Source organism: Malus sylvestris, chromosome 10 (assembly GCF_916048215.2).
Source record: "Malus sylvestris chromosome 10, drMalSylv7.2, whole genome shotgun sequence".
In the NCBI taxonomy this organism is placed as follows: Eukaryota; Viridiplantae; Streptophyta; class Magnoliopsida; order Rosales; family Rosaceae; genus Malus; species Malus sylvestris.
This window is the reverse complement of record NC_062269.1, coordinates 12,801,819-12,819,495: the sequence shown is the minus strand read 5'-3', so window position 1 is coordinate 12,819,495 and position 17,677 is coordinate 12,801,819. Positions and strand designations below refer to the sequence as shown.

General features: G+C 36.5%; 1 pseudogene; it reads right to left on the bottom strand.

Moving 5' to 3' along the window:
- Nucleotides 1-4,207: 4,207 nt before the first annotated feature.
- Nucleotides 4,208-6,183, bottom strand: LOC126584249 (uncharacterized; annotated as a pseudogene).
- Nucleotides 6,184-17,677: the final 11,494 nt, after the last annotated feature.

The following is a 17,677-nucleotide window of genomic DNA, read 5'->3' as shown; positions in this document are numbered from 1 at the left end:
ATGAACTGCACAACCAAAAACTCATAAATGTGAAATATTTGGCTAATGCCCAAACATGAGTTGTACTGAGGAGTATTGATGGTTGGCAATAGACCTCAAGGAAACTAATGATGCAACATGTAGGATGACATGTCCCCATGTAGAAACTAGCAATTTTGTTTTCATAAGCAGAGCATGAGCTATTAATTGAAGCCACTTGATAAATGTGATGAGTCAATATTATATTATATATTTCATCATATTCTTAGTATAATTTGGTAATTATTTTGGTAGAATTTTGATACTTTGCTTTATATTTTCAATATAGGATATTCTACTTCCTCTGGAGCAAAACATGATCAAACAGACGAATTTTGAAGCAATTCAAATTGGAGGATGTTCGTGTGTCTCTTGGCTTATTCATGTCAAAATTTGAGATTTTTCTACCAAACGGTTATTTTCTGGCAATTTATTAAAGTGCACGTTGCTGGAAAGTGACGTTTCTGAGCTTAAAATTGCGTTTTTGGAGCCCAATATGACCTCAGATGGGTTCGTGGCCTTCTGAAGAAGTGTTCAAAATAGTCCAAGCTTTAGATCCAGCTATTTTGGGCTAGTTTTTGAGCTGATATGGGTCTAAAACGTGGCTGTGCAGATTTCTAGACAAATTTACCAAGTTAATTTAAGATTATGTTTCCTATTTTATTTCAATTTATTTAGTTTCCTAGTTTGATTCTAAGACCTTTTACTAGGAGGATTTTATTTAGAGTAGTATAAATAAGCATTTTGGCAGACCTAGGTTTTCTCTTCTACGTATGCAAGATTTGAGAAGAAGATTTTGGGTAAAACTTAGAGATTTCAAGACTTATACTTTCAGGTGTTTTCATTCCTTTTCTAGTTTAAAACAATTATGTTAATTTTAATTATGAATATGCGTAACTAATCCTTTTTTCTAGGCTGATGCCATGATCCTTAGCAAGAATATGTAGTATCTTTTTAAGTTTCTTATGAATTTATGCATGCAAGTTTTGGATTGTTAATCATTGTGCTTTAAACTATCTATTTGTCTTAGTGATTCGCGACCATTAGGATATTTAGAAAAGTAATTTGATGCAATTTTGGTGGAGAGTTGTCCTTAAAATTGACTAAGGCTTCTTGTGGTTAACATGTGTAACTACTTAGGATGGAGTTATATGGTTTTTCAAAAGATTTTCATAAAACTTAATGAGTCTTGCATGTTCACATTCAATCTAGACGCCATGGACGGGTTACATGTTAGATATACATTCTATGTTGGGGGTTCCAAGTAGGGCATACTTTAGGAAAACCTAACCTTCAAAATATGCATGTGTAATTCATAAGGAATTAGAAGAACTACGTACGATTGTTAGGGTGCAGCAGAACCCTAGTGCTTTTCCAAATTTGTTTCTCAAAATCTTTTATCTTTGATTTGTTTCCTTTTTAATTGGTTAATAGTTGCTTTTCCTAAATTACTTTTATTAAAATTCATTTTTCATACTTCTAAATTCAAAATCAACCTTTTCCAATCTTTATAAATTTTGGTTTTTCATATATTGTTTTAAATAATCCTAGCGGAAAGCGACCTTACTTGAGCCGTTTATACACGACAACCTTGTTCTCTTGCAAGTGTTTTAAGTGTTTTTATCCCTACTTTTGGAGATGGTAAAATCCCTATCAAAATGCTTCTGCTATACCATTTTGAGTATGAACATGAGGAACAGGGTGTTCAACATCAATGTTTAGTGTCATACAACAATCATGAAAAGTTCGAGACGTAAATCATCATCGTTATCACGTCAAATTGACTTAATAGGATGATTTGGGAATTGTGCTCGTAATTTATTATCTAAGCAAGAAGTCTCGCAAAAGCTACAGTTTGAGTAGACAAGAGGCAAACATCTGACCATCGGGTAGATGCATCAATCAAAACCATAAAATATCAAAATGGTCCACAAGGTGGTTGAATAGGCTCACATATATCCCCTTGAATTCTTTGCAAAAATGATGGGGACTTAACGTCAATCTTTGATTGTTATGGTCTAATTACCAATTTCTCTTGAAAATAAGCACTGCAATAGTCATTATTTGATATAACAATATGTTTACTTAATAATGAATGCCCATTAGAGTTGGTAATGATCCTACCATCATGGTGGATCCTAGATGACCAGACAGTCATGCTAAAGCATGTAAACTTTTGGATCAATGAATTTCTGGTTCATGACAATATGTGCTTCAATTGTTTTTATGTATGTATAATACAATCCACTTAATAAACCACACAACTTCTTCAATGTACGATTTTGGGTATTATTATTGGAGGTAATGCATGGAGATATTCCACATCATCTACACTTTTCATTTCAATATGGTATCCATTCAAGCGTATATCTTTCAAACTCAAATTTATTGTAGATCGAGTAGCATACAATGCATTTTGCATGGACAATATTGTTCCATTTGGTAGCATGACCTGGGCTTTTCCTGAGCCTTCAATTATATCTGATTAGCTTGATATTGTTGTTACCTATACTTTTGTAAGCATTAAGCTTAAGAAATATTTTCGATCTCAAGGTATTGTATGCATGGTTGCGCTGTCTGCAAGACAAATAGCTCAGTCATTGTTCTTGTTTTGAGAACAACCGTGATTTTTATCCATGCTTTTAGAGTAAGACAATCAGAGTTAATAACAATTTATTCATAATAAAAGAAAGTTGCAATGCCACTTTTTATTGAATTGAAATACAAGCTTTAAACGACAAGTTCAAATAATGAAGCAGGAGTATATTAAACATGAAAATGATTTAATTGGACTGATATACTTCATTCCCCCTTTCCGCAACAAAGTCTAAAACCATCCAGATGGGTTGTGTTCGTTTGGCTTGATAAAATGAATACTGGATCAAATATATCCATTAGGTTAGCCTGGTCGATGAAATTGGTTTCGACACTTCTTTCTTTGAGGTAGGCTTGATACACATCTATAAGATGTTTTGGTGGTACAGCAGGTATGCTCCCAATGCCCATTGCCACCACATCTATGACAGCCTCATTAAGGATTTCTATAAGTGTTATTCATATGAGCTTTACCCTTATAGCCGTTTACATTTTTGAAGTTCGGCTTGAATTATGCCCTGGACCCTAATTTTAAAACTGAACACCATGGTTCTTTCCCTTCCCACGAGAGAATATATTGTTTGCTTCAAGGGAGGCATCATTCACTTATAAGAATGACATCAACCCAATTGGTTAGGGCTGATAAGTTTTCATTAAAAGTTCATTGCTTTGTTCAACCACAAGAAGCACTAATATCAGCTAGTTGTACTATGTAAAGCCTCGCTCTCTATACTGCTGCAGGAGAACATTGGAGACATGAAAATACTAAAAGTTTTTTCTAGCATATATTCATCAGTGATAGTCTCTTCACAAAGTTTCATTTGGGAGCTAATTATGAACATTGCAGATTTATAAAATCCTGGATTCTCAGTTGTGTTCACTCATAACGAGCTCCTAGGAGAATCACCATTTTCTAGTGATTATATCTATTCTTCAATGCATTCTAGAGAGTCAGTGGGTCTTTAACTATTTGGTACTTGCTATTCGATTCTTCATTGAGGTGGTGACGAATAGAGATCATAACTTTCGCCCAATCTTGAGAGAATACAGTGTTTCCCTCTTTGATGGTGTCTCCAAGATTTCCTACCTCCAGATATATCTTGGCATCCACAACCCAGGTAAGATAGTTTTTGCCAGTGATATCAAAGGCAGCAAAACCAAGTTTTGCCAAGTTCACCATTTTTTTTGTCTTATACAAAAATGAGATGTGTAAGAACTTGTAATAATATGGATTCTGGCATGATGTAGTGTTATAACTTTTGGTTCTTACAAATTTTTCATTTTGAACTTTAGGCCAAAATGATATGCAGTCGAAACTTCAGGCTCCAAATGTATATAACTTAGACGTTAATTAACAAAAATTATTAAGTAGTTAGTAATACTCACTACACAAGCACTGCCATAAATATAGAGTATTACTACCATAAAGAAAGAAAATTAATGAGGAAGGTGATTGTACAACACCACTCTCATTAAAATAATATAGTGTAGAATGAGAGATAATACTGCATCATTCAAGTAGCAAACAATTAAATATGTAGTTTAGGATGGGTGATTATACCACAAAAAATTGTAGGAAAATTAAAAATGCAGTTCAAGATGGATGATTGTACTGCACCATCTAAAATTACAATGCAAAATTAGTAATCAGGAGCTAAACCAAATAAGAAATCACAAATATAAGTAATTATTAAATTGAGTGCTAGGAGAAAGCATGGTGCTAGCAGCTCTTGGCGAGAGAACACAAAGCAAGTGAGGCAGAGCAGGAAGAGGAACAATAATATCCCTTATGGGAAACATTTTTTTGGCGAAGGAAATAAAAACTGATTAGGGTTAGAGAATTGTGCTGATAAAATATTATAAATAGACAAGAGTGAGAGAGAGAGAGAGAGAGAGAGAGAGAGAGAGAGAAAAAGATAACATTTGCTAGAAATAGAAGTGGAACGAGTGCAATGTATCACACTGTTTATTTTTTTAATTGTATCAGACAAATGATGTAGGTAAAGAGAGGGGAGAGATATTGATATTATTGTTTTCACTCTTGATCTTGTTGTGTTGTTTGATTATACAAGGGAAATTAATGCATGTTGGAAAACATGTCATATAATAACAACAAAATCTGACAATACAACTAATTTTAGTCCTTATTTTTCACTTTTGACTAAACCATGTGAGCATTCAATTCCCATAACCTTTACAACAGTTTTTGAATTTTAGTATATATTGAATTTCATGCATTAAGTTATTAGAAAATTGCTTTGTGAAAAAGAAAAGGATTGATTGGCCAACCATTGAAGCCAGGTAGATCACAACGTAACCGATCAGGGCTAAATGTGTTCTTGGTCTTGAATCAATGAGTTTTATTTCCACCAGTTGTTTGTTTTGTTTTGGCCAATTTTTCCACCAATTTGGCGCATCATAAAATCTCAATTAATCATTTGTGTGAGATGTTCATGTGTTAGTTTCATATGCAGGTCTTTCGTTTAGTCTTTAATGGAGTGAAATTTAGGAAATCTGATTTAGGTCAATAAAAATTTCATATTTTAGTATAGGGTAAATTACACTTTACCACTTCAAGTTTGGGATCGATTTCAATTTCTTATAACATATTTAAAACGTTTCATTTCATACATCAAATATTATTTTATTTCAATATAATACATCCGTTACATTTTCCATCTATTGATCCGTTGAAAGTTGAAGTGGCTGCCACATTTGTACCACGTGGCAAAATTTTTTTTTTTTTATTTAAAAAAAAAACTTGAATCTTCTCAAAAGAAACAAAAAAAAAAAGAAAAAACTGAAAACGCAAAACCCCATCCCACCTCCCCTGCAACCCCTCCCCACCCCTCTTTTCCCTCCCAAGCCTCCCAACCACCTCCCTCTCCTCCACCCTTCTTCATCTCCCATTCCTCCAACAACTACTGCGCCGGCTTTAAAAACCTAGATCCCTTAAGAATCGAAGCGTACCCCGTGAACTGTCTAAAAGGGATAGAAGCAACACTAACGCCAGAATTTAGTGAATCATAATTAATCCCAGTCGAACAAAATCTCTGGAGATTGTTGTTGTTTGTGTTTTTCTGGGTTTGCTAGGTGTGCTGGGAGTGGTGGTTGGGAAGAAAAGAGGGACAAAGAGAGAGGCTTTGGTTTGAAGACGACAACTTGATTGTCATAGGGAGGTTGCTGGTGGTCGAAATCTCTGAGGGGGTGGAGGTTTTGAGGGGGGTACAAAAATGGCTTGGCGTTCATTTCTTGAACGGCGACGGTGGGAGTGAGGGAACTGTGGATCCATGTAGGGATGGTGGTGGTTGTTGTGGCGAAAAGTAGAAAGGAGGTGGAATTGGAAGCAAACCCCATCAAGTGGTCAATCATGTGATGATGACTACCCTCTTCTTTCACGACGGGGTCGGTGCATGTGAGAAAACCTGAGGAAGAGGAGATGAAGGTGGTGGTGGTGGGATCGTATGAAAGAGGGGGCAAAGCATGGTGGAGATGTGGAGGAAGAGGAGATGGTGATCTGGGTTGGAGGCAACCCGGATGGGTTGCTGGGAGAGAAATGTGGGTTGGGTTTCAGATGAAGAGAGTGGAGGAGAGGGAGGTGGTTGGGAGGCTCGGGAGGGAGAAGATGGGTGGGGAGGGGTTACGGGGGAGGTGGGGGTGGGGTTCTGAATTTTCAGTTTTTTTTTTTTTTAATTAAAAAATTATTTTTTTGCTACGTAGCATAGATATGGTAGCCATGTCAGCTCTTAACGGATCAATGGATGAAAAATGTAACGGATGTATTATATTGAAATAAAATAGTACTTAAGGTATGAAATTGAAATGTTTTAAAAATGTTGTAAGAAATTGAAATGTTTTAAAAATGTTGTAAGAAATTGAAATTGACCCCAAACTTGAAGTGGTAAAGTGTAATTTACCATTTAGTATAGATCACTTATCATTTCAATTTCTAGCATAGATCAAGTGAAACATTTCTTCTCTTTAACTAATATCAATACAAGTGTTATTTTTATCTAACTAAGATCAACATGTGCGCTCTATTAGTAACTTTATACAGCACTATTCACACAGTCGAGCATATATTTTCTCATGATCTAATCATTCTTTTTTGGATTTTTATCACAAATAATCCTTAAGGGAAAACTAATGAAAAAGGCTTGAAAATTTTGAGTTTTAACGAAAATGACAAAATAAAGGGTAAAAGGAATAGTACCAAGATCGACTTTTTAGTGTAAAAATGTGGTTTTTTGTTAAAGTAAACAGTACCGGGAGCTTTTGGTTAAAGTTCCCTAAAATTTACCCTCACCATCAAGATGGTCCCAAATATTGAAAATCAATCAATGTAGTCCATGAAAATAGATGTCGCAAATCAATGTAGTCATTCAGTCACAATTCTATTAAAAATTCCGTTAAGTGCTGATGTGGCACATGAATGGGCCCCATAAGATTTACAGGTTTTTATCACAAATGGTCCCTCAAATTGACTCAAACCATCAAGATGAACCCTAAAATTGACCCAAACCATCAAGATGATTCCTAAAATTGAAAATTGTTGAATTCTTTGAAAATAGGTGTCACAAATCAATATTATCCTTTTGCCACAATTCTGTATAAAATTTTGTTATTGCTTATGTGGGTTTAATAATTAATTAAAAAAAGTTGTCTGATTACCTTTTTGTACAATAGAATTTTTTTTCTTATAGTAGGACCTACGCCTAAGAGAGATCCCTTCCATAAATTCTCAAAGGTACAAGGCTTAAAAGAGGGTTTGGAAATAGTTTTCAACCAACAATAGATGCACTCGGTTATAACCTCATTATCTCAAGGCTGACCTTGCTGTTCTTTAAGTCACCAGACCACCAGGGAAGTGCCGAACAAGCTCACAAGCTTAAGGTTGTGGGGATGTTGATCACCTAAATATTAACAGTGATGTCCCATAAGTCATTGCTAATCAGCCAAGTCATCACCAAGAGTGATCTCGATCCAAGTTCAATTTGGTGAAGGGTGTCGAACTGTGTAAAGATTGGTGTGTTGAGATTTTTTTTTTAGAGAGTAAACAGTGAATGAGGTAGAGGAATGTGGACTGGGATCGAAGGTGATTGCAGGACTGAGTTTTTGGGTTCATAACTTTTTATTAACTATTAAATTATTAAACCTATTTGTAATTTTTTTTAAAAATATTTAATTAGACTTGTGTGATCCATTTATGTGTCACATTAGCACATAATAGAACTTCTGACAGAATCGTGATGGAAGAACTACATTGATTTGAGACACTTACTTGTGGGGCTACATTGATCGATTTTCAATTTCAGTGACCATTTTGATGTCGCAAGTCAATTTTAGGGACTACTTTGATGTCGCGAGTCAATTTCAAGGACCATTGTGAGAAAAAAGGATCTATGGGACCCATTTACGTGCCACATCAGCATTTAACGAAATTTTTTAATTGAATTGTGACAGAAGGACTACGTTGATTTACAACACCTATTTTCGGGGACTACATTAATTGATTTTTAATTTCAGAGACCATCTTGATGGTGAGGGTCAATTTCAGGGACCATTTGTGATAAAAACCCTTCTTTTTTTAGATTTCTAGTCATATATCATCCTTACAAAAATTTATCCAAATGAGAAAGTGTTTCAATATCTTATTGTGACAAAGAAAAATTTACAGAAAGAATGTTGTGGAAAACACAATAAATTGTTCACGATAATAATCAACTTGCTAAATGATATACGATTGGACGAATTTTTATAAGGATGTTCTTTGTATGATGTTTTTTTTATGATCTTTGTAAAAAAAGATTGTGAAGTGGGCTCAAACACATAGTTAGTGTCAATGTCATATCAAGTTATTAATAGGTTAACGCTTGAACACTCCTAATAATATCAATACCATTTGATAAAATCTCCTCTAAAACACAAAATATTGGTCGATTCAACTCTAATGTTTTGGCCTCCTCAAAAAACGTTGGGCTATCTTGCAAAGTCCTTCCTACTATTCAATGATCACAACATGTAGTTTACTTCATAATTTTATCAGAATGTATATGGCGGTTGATCTTGAGGAAAAATGCAAGGCTTGCATTTGATGAATTGCCTATAGGGGAAGATTTACCCGAAGTCTTAGCCTACATTGAAACCATTGAGTCAAGCTAGATGTGGACTCAATGGAGGGATGATCTTGCAAAAGAAATATATGATGAGTGGAGAGGAAGGAGGGCTTGAAAATTGCTTGAGATGGTAGTTGTAATTGTCTTTTGTTGTTGTAATTGTCTTTCATTGTTTGATGAATTGCCTAGTTATTTTAATTCTCTGGCATCCAGTGTTTATTTGGTGTTCTCATATACACTCATCACTTCTCCTTGTATATGGGAGTTCTATTGTTGAAGTGTTGAATGAATTACCATCTAAAAAAAATGATGATTTGGAATTATCACAAGATTGTTCATCATTGCTTGCTGATCAATTATGTGGGTACCATACAGGGACGTCATCAAGTACTCATATTGTAGTACATTTTTTGCCTTCTTTCCTCCATCGTAGTCTTACTTCTGTGCGAGGTAATTATATTCTACCTTGATTTCTAGTAGGCAATAGATCATAATCTTATTAATATGTTTATTTGTGTTACTTATGTAATATATGGCTTCTTTGATATATTATATGGCCACCTCAAGTAATTGGATTGATCATGAGGAGGATGTACTACTTACAATCCTCGAGGAGATGGTTGCTGATGGTGTTAGGTGCGAGATCGGCAGTTTTAAGGCTGGTACTTTTGTAATGGTTGCCTCCAAGATGACGGAACAGATTCCTGGCATTAATATAGAAGACAAAACAAATTGAAGCGTCTGAAAGAAAAATATTTATCTGCATATGACATGATGAATACATCTGGATTTGGTTAGGATGATGACAAAAAATGTGTTGTTGTGGATAGTGACGAAATACTACAGGAATGGATGAAGGTAAATTTTGTTTCTTATTCTTTCTCAATTAGTTGCTTTGAAAGTCTTAACCTTGATTTCTTTGGGTTCTTATTGTAGAAACATCCAAATGCATCTTGCAAACCAAACAAGTCATTCTCGTTGTATCCACGCTTATGTACAGTGTTTGGGAGAGACCAGGCCGCAGGTAGTATGTCTGAATCAGTAGCATATGCAATCAAAAATATGGGTTTGCAAAGTGAGGATTGCAAGACTTCCGAGATGCCTCCACCTTCACCTACCCATCTTCTTTTGTTGCTATATCTAGTGCATCTCAACCTGTTAGGAAGAAGAAGAGGAGTAGGAATGATGGTAATGCAAATATTGTATATGTTATTAGTGAATGTTGGAATAAAGCTGTTACTGAAATGAAGAAATTAGGTGAAAGTTTTACTTTTGGAGAAGCGAAAGCTAGACTACCTTCTGAGCTTCAGGCCATGGGTCTCCCATACGATCAGGTGCTAAGAATTTCAAATAAGTTAGTGGAAGATATCGGTCTGATGCATATTTGGTCTACCTTGGATGACTCACAGAAGCTAGATTTCATTTTCGTATTTGCGGTTTTAGTGTGATGAACTTTATCAACTTCTAGTGTTTTCATTATTGTTTTAGCAAGACATTATTTGTTTTTTAAGTCAGGACGAATGTTTGATTTCGGATATTTCATGTTTAAGTTCTGGATATTTCATTTTCTTTGTTTAAGTTCTGAATGTTTAAACCCTAAAACGTTTACGACATGCATGATCATTAAACTTATATATTTCTCAACATTGCATGGCAACCATGACCATAGAGACAAAACCATATCAGCCATCTCATTCATGCTAACCATCTCATCATTTCCAATATTTACTGACTCGAGGAAGTCTGACTTCATCAACCTAAATCATAGAAGACATAAATTACAAATTTTAAAGGATTTTGCATGTGGAACACAACATATACCTAATAAAATTGGACCAAGAAAAACAAATAATGGATAAGCATATAGTGTTCAAATTTGAACAAGTTAAAAAATAAAAATAAAAAAAAGTCTTGTCCCGTTCCACACATAAATATTGTACCAAACAACATACGGAACATGGGTATTTTAGTCATTTAATCTTTTTGTTCTGTTTTGTCCATGAACTACTAAACGCAGAACGAAACAACCGTCCCGTCCCATCTGCGTACCAAACAGTACCTTATAGAACTTACTCATTCAGTCTATACCGACTCAAATCCAGTGTAAAACTTTGAAGTCTCATTAAACTGTAGATGACTAATAAGTGTCAAAGGAAGAGATAGATAGTCGCATAGACCAATGCACAAGATATATAGAATGCGGTTTGAAATTAAGCAAAGAATATGTCTATGAGCTTGTATTGTTGCTTCTGCTGATGATGATCAAGAAAGTTCATCATACTACATTGTTTTTTTTGGCATATCCAATTTATATAAAAAGATAGTACTGGATACACGTAGTGTTTGGGGAAGGAGAAATAATAAAAGGTAGGGTTTTGAGAGACAAGGATAAAGATCTCAATGATGTCGTACAATGTTTACAAACATAGCTCAGGTCTACCAGCTTTTCTTTTTGTTCTTTTTTTTTAATCCAAGCATTCCTTGTCGGCTTTTTTTTCTTTCTCAAAACTATGTGCATTATTAGTTTGGTTCAGAGCTAACTCTTCTCTTTCCCTAAAAGCCAATCCATTTTGAACATGGACATAAAGAAACCAATGTAAAATAAGTGATGTTTCTTGTGATGATGTTCGGGTAGGAAATCTCGTGGGGAGGGGTCCGTGGCTCGACCACATAGTTCCCTGAGGAGTTGGTACTTTGGTTGTTTGTTGGGCTCCAACTTGCTGAGATACTCCAAGAGGAGGATAAAGTTAGTTCTGAAATGTGCATTTGTGGGGCCTTAGGTGTAGGCCTTAAGGCTTGCAATCAAAACTAACTAAGTGCTAAGGTGTGCCATTGTCATCTCTGTATGGTAGATGGAGAATAAGTGTATTTAAGCCGATTACTTGCGGCCCAAGTTATTCTGACTTCTTGTTATCAAAGGATTGTCGTAGATGAGTTAAGTCTACAATAATTTCTTTTCTGTTCCTTGAGATCAAGGACTTTTAGTTCTTTATCTTGTATATAAAGGGTGGAGATCAAGATATGATCAAGTTATCATTTTTAATCACTTTTAATCTTTTTATGACCATAAAACCACTAAGTGAACTAGATCTGAGAACTTATGGAACTTTGGATCATCAAAAGACTAGAAATGACTTGAATATGTACTGGGAATACATTATAACAATAGATCTATTAATTGAAAGACAAAACAACGAGAGGCTGGCAAGATTTCACCTTATCGGGCAAGGTTCGTCTTGCGATCTCTTTGGTTTAGTTCTAAAGGGTTAGGTACTAAAAGAAGGATGAAAGGTAAATGGGTTTACACAAGAGAATCGATACTACATCATTTGAAGAAGGTACCAGAGCTTTTACATAGACAAAAGATGTCTTTCTAAAGGAAGTCTAAAGCTAAAAGGGTGCAGAATCTGGACAAAGCACAACTTTCTGGATATTTGCTTGACTGAGAGGCAAGTTATATGCTTGTTTGTTTGATTGATTAATTGTCCTTATCTCTGGGCCCTTTTCCCTTATTTTTAGGTGAATTAGCTTGACTGTGCTACTTCTGCTCTTGCCCGAAACCAATTGAAAGATAGTGAGTCATCAGCATTTTTACATGTTCTGCCATTCGAAAAAGTGCTTTTGGGGTGAGAGTTGGTTGATTTCCATCGGTTGTCACTTTCCTTGTAAGCACCTAACCTTTGCATTTAATGGAAAGCCGACATATTGTCTCGAGATAGGTATCTGGGCTTGACTCTGGGCTTCGGGCAAAATCTCCTCTATTGAGCTTTTTTGGGCTACCTTTCCTTTAAGCCCAAGTTAAATATTAACCCAAACAGTGCCCCATTCAATCGTTGTTAAACCTACAAACCGAGGCGCTAATAATGATTGAACAGCTGCCTTTCATTAACGATTGTCGCACTTCTTTTCTCAGAACTTGCACCGTTTTAAAAGCAACCGTTGCTTTTCTGAGACCCTTTTGCACTAACCCATGAATTCCTATCGTCACCCAATCCTTTGCTATAAAACTCCCTTCAATTCCATTCCTTGGCCAACGATTTTAACCAACTTAAGTTTTTAAAATTTTCCAGGATGGCCTAGAATCCTTAGACGCTTTCAGACCCCTATAATCCCAACTTTCTTCCCATCTTCTCAAAGGTACTCAAAGCTGCATGATTTTAATTTTCTTCTATGACCAGTGAAATGATTTCCATCATGCATTATTTTCTAAATGGCCCTCATCGTCTTTGGGTAGGTTCTTATATTGGGTTCTCTTTCAATGAGGGAGAAATGAATCCCTTGGAACCTACATGGACTTTTCAAGTCTCAATTGCTGTTGGAGATAGCATGCCTAAGGAGAAATCAGTTCTTATAAAATCATCAGAAAGGCGCACTACTCCCTGCTTCCATTTTAGGACTTCTATGGTATTGAGGAGTAACCGAGCAGCTTTAATCGCACTGGTAGATTCCATTCATGTTGATATTCACAAGCCCAGACTTCCCCATAGCTTCTGCTTTCTTGATCACTTCATCATCATAGGTGTATGCTTCGGGATCAATTATCATGACTTCATCGGTAGGGCTCTCGGGCGAAGGCGCAGAAGATTAAAAGGAATTGAGACAGCAAATGGAAGTTGGATATGTTGAAATCTATTTAGCCAATAGTAACAATGTTTAGGAAGAGTCGGATAAAATGTAGACCCACCATTCTAGGATAACTGCCCAAGTTAGGGATGTAAAACTATTAAGCGAAATCTGATGTAACTTTCAACCTTAGCTGAAATGAACATGGTTTCTTTAAATTGCTTTGTCTTGTATTTTCCTTACGATTCATGACGAGTGAAAAACTAGAGTTAGATTTCATGCAACGCTTGTACTTCTTTTTCTATATAGCAATCCCTAACATCCCACAAAGTTAGGCTATATTTCTTCAGAAATTTAACATTGATTGGATGCTTCTGTAAGTCTCATTCCAAATCTGCTAAGTAATATCCACCCTTACCTAATACTTGGTTAACAATGAAGGGGCCTTCCCAAGTCGAGCTCCATTTTCCAAAGCCTTTGATCTGAGCTCCTAAAGGAAAAATTACCTTCCATACTAACTCTCCTTCTTTGAAGTTCTTCAACTTGACCTTTTTATTCTAGGCTTGGGCAACCGCCTTCTTTCCTTCTTGAATTTTATTTAGAGCTTCAATTCAGGCTATATCAAGGTCTTCACTTCCTTGACACATAACCTGAATGTACTCTTCACTGTGTAGCCTGAATTGATTTTGAATTCTAACTGAACTCACATTAATTTCCATGGGAATCACAACATCTTGCCCGAAAGTCAGAGCATAAGGAATAGTTCCAGTTGCTTCTCTTTTGGAAGTCCTATATGCCCATAAAGTATCTCCCAACTTCTCATGCCATTTCTCTGGATTCTCGGCCACCATTCTTTTAATAACGTTTACCAAGATCTTATTGCTGCCTTCAACTTACCCGTTTGACTGGGGGTAGTAAGGACTAGACTGGACTATCTTTATTTTGAACTTACTGGCAAACTTTTCTACTTCTTTTGAAATAAAAGATGGTCCGTGGTCTGTGACAATTGTCTCAGGCACCCCAAATATGTGTAAGATCTTGGTTTCATGAATTTCTTAACTGTAGTAGAAGTGATATTCTTTATTGTTGAAGCTTCTACCCACTTAGTGAAGTAATCTGTTGCCACAATTATGAACATATGTCCTTTCTTAGAAGCTAGGTGAATTTGCCTAATGAAGTTCATTGCCCATCCTCTCAAGAGCCAAGGCTTGACCATGGTGTTTAAGGGTACTGAAGGCACATGTTGGAGTGGTCCATGTCTTTGGCATTCTTCACACCCTCGGGCATAAGCTTTGCAATCTTTCTCTATCTCGGGCCAGAAATAACCATATCTTTTATGTAGCCACCTCATCTTGATTCCCGCTTAATATGCTCCACTGATCCCTTCATGTACTTCAGCCATTACTCTCATCGATTCTTCTTGGCCCATACATTTTAGCATTAACCCATATGGAGTCTTCCTTAGTAAATTTTCTCCCCACAAGACGTACTTAGTTGCTTGTTGTCTATTCTTCTTACTTGTGAGGAAGGATGGATCTCTTAAATATCAAAGAACAAGTGTCCTCCATTCTTCAGTCATCACGTCTAAATCCCATTTCTAAGATAGAAGGGAGATTTCTTCTCTAGACTACTATATCCTCTTCAAACTTCGTCTCCTGGATTTGTACTACAGAGGCCAATTGTACCATCTCGTTGGCCATTGCATTTACTTATTTAGGAGTGTAACTGGCTGATATTTCAGTGCCAAATAGCTTAACAATTGAGTGGCCGCTAAGTAATAATAGCCGACCATGGTGATGTGTCTACACTTGTACTCTCCATTCAACTGATTGATCACCAACTTTGACTCACCAAATACCTCAACTTCGGTTGCCCCTAACTCTATCAAGATCTCTAGGCCAATTATTAAGGCCTCATATTCTGCCCGATTATTGGTAGTTTTTTTTTTTTTTTATAATCTAGGAGGAAGGAATAACAATGGTGAGTACCTTTAGGATTGATGATCGCAATCCCAGCTCCAGCAGCATTTTGGGTACAAGACCCATCAAAATACAGCCTCCATGGAGTAACCCAAAGGCTAGATATAGATATCCTTTTTACCTCCTGTTGAATCCATTCTTCTCTGCCCGAGAAGGCTTTGCTTGGTGGGATCCAAAGGTTAGATACCTTCAGAGTTCCAGGGATGTTAATAGTCTCATATTCTATTTCTTGATGTTCGGCTAAGAAATTCGTTATTGCCTGCCCTTTTACCGCCCTTTACGGTACATACTGAAAATTGAATTCTGATAATGCAAGGATCCACTTTCCAATTCTTCCTGTCAACATTGACTTTGACAGCATATATTTGATCACGTTGGTCTTGGCAATGATGTGAATGTTGCAAGGCAACATGTAATGCCTTAACTTGCAAGCAGTAAAGTATAAAGTCAAACATAATTTTTCCATCAGAGTGTATCTTGTTTCTACCTCGGTAAGGATTTTATTGAGGTAATATATAGCTTGCTGCTTCCCACTTTCATTGTTTTGGGCCAGCAAGCTTCCAATTGACTTCTCTGAGGCAGAGATATAAAGCTTCAACGGCTTCCCTCTCTGAGGTGGGAAGAGCATTGGTAGAGAGGCTAAGTAGGCCTTTATGCTGTCGAAAGCCTCTTGGTGCGGTTGGCCTCATTCAAACTCTTCTTTGTCTTTTAGTCTCAGTAGAGGAGTTGGTGGCTGAATCTTGCCTGCCAAATTGGCAATGAATCTTCTTAAAAAGTTGACTTTTCTTAGCAGCCTTTGTAGTTGTACCTTATTAGTAGGGGGAGGTGATTCCATTATTGCCCGAGCTTTATTCTTGTCAACCTCCACTCATTTTTGATGAACGAGGAATCCCAAAAAGTTGCCCGATTTTACTCCAAAAACACACTTCTGTGGATTCATTTTTAGCTTATGGATCCTCATTCTTGTTAAGGCTTGTTTGAGGTCCATCAAATGCTACTATTCAGTTTTGGATTTTACCACAATGTCATCAATATACATTTCCATGCTATGGTCAATTAATTCATGAAAAATGGCGTTCATTGCCCTTTGATAAGTTGCACCAGCATTTTTGAGCCCAAATGGCATTACCAAATACTTATATGCTCCAACATGGACGGGGCACCTAAAACCTGTTTTATGTATATCTTATTTAGCCATTTTTATCTAATTATATCAAGCATTCCTGTCTATAAAAGATAGCACTTTGTGTTTGGCCACTACATTTATGGATAGGTCAGCCATGGGCATGGGGTATTCGTCTTTAGGCGTGGCTCCATTAATGTTTCTATAGTCAACACAACATCTAACAGCTTTAGTTAAAGCTTTTAAAACAGGTACAATATTTGCGAACCACTCAACATACTTGGCAGGCCTAATAAATCCGACCTTCACCAACCTTTCGATTTCTTCTTTGACCTTTTCTTCAATTTCTTTGGACATTCTCCGTGGTGCTTGCTTATTAGGTTTAAACCCCTCCTTAATTGGCATCCTATGTTCTACCAAGGTTAGATCTAAACTTGGCATCTCGGTGTAATGCCAAGCAAAACAATCTTTAAATTCATGCAAAAGGTCGACAATCTTTGCCCGATTCTCGGTTTCCAACAAACCACTAATCTATATTGGTCTTGGATCCTCCTTAGTTCCCAAATTAATGGTCTCCAAGGGATCTTGCACTTTTGGGGTTGGTTTGTTGGGTTCTACACACAAAAACTCAACCAGTTTAGGAGTCTCGAGCAAATCTTCTGGTCCATCCAAGTTGTATATACATTCAACCATTTGGATGGCTGTTTCTAACTCTTCTCCAAAAGATTCTTTTCTTTTCACTCGACTGCTTGAAGCCTCTCCGTTTCACTCTTCTTATTCCTTGGCTGATTTCTCCCTTTCTTGTTTTTTCTCTCTCTCGTACACAAATAGTCTTTTTATTAAGGACCTAACTGCAATCACTTGGTCCTTCATTTTCTATTCTGACATTAAGGGTGTTGGGGATTTGGGATGATGTAGGGTGTGTCTCATTCTTCTCTTGTGTGAGATAACCTTTGCTCTAGAATTTTTTGGGCCATCACCTTAGTCAGGCGGCCATTCTTGTTAGCTTCTGAACATTGAAGAATCCCAATACTGGGATCATAGAAGTTGGCTTCTGCGATGTTAGATGTAGGGAGGAACGATCATGATTCGGCCTCTACTATCTCCTAGAACCCAGGTCCCGTTTCCCCTTCTTTGTGGTAAACAGCCATTTGTTGGTGTAAGGTAGATGGCACAGAGAGACTCTGATAAATCCAATCTCTACCCAGTAAAGCCCCATAAGTGGATGTACTGTCTACAAAAAAAAGAAAAAACAGGCTAGCATGATTTGTTTTGAACCCAAA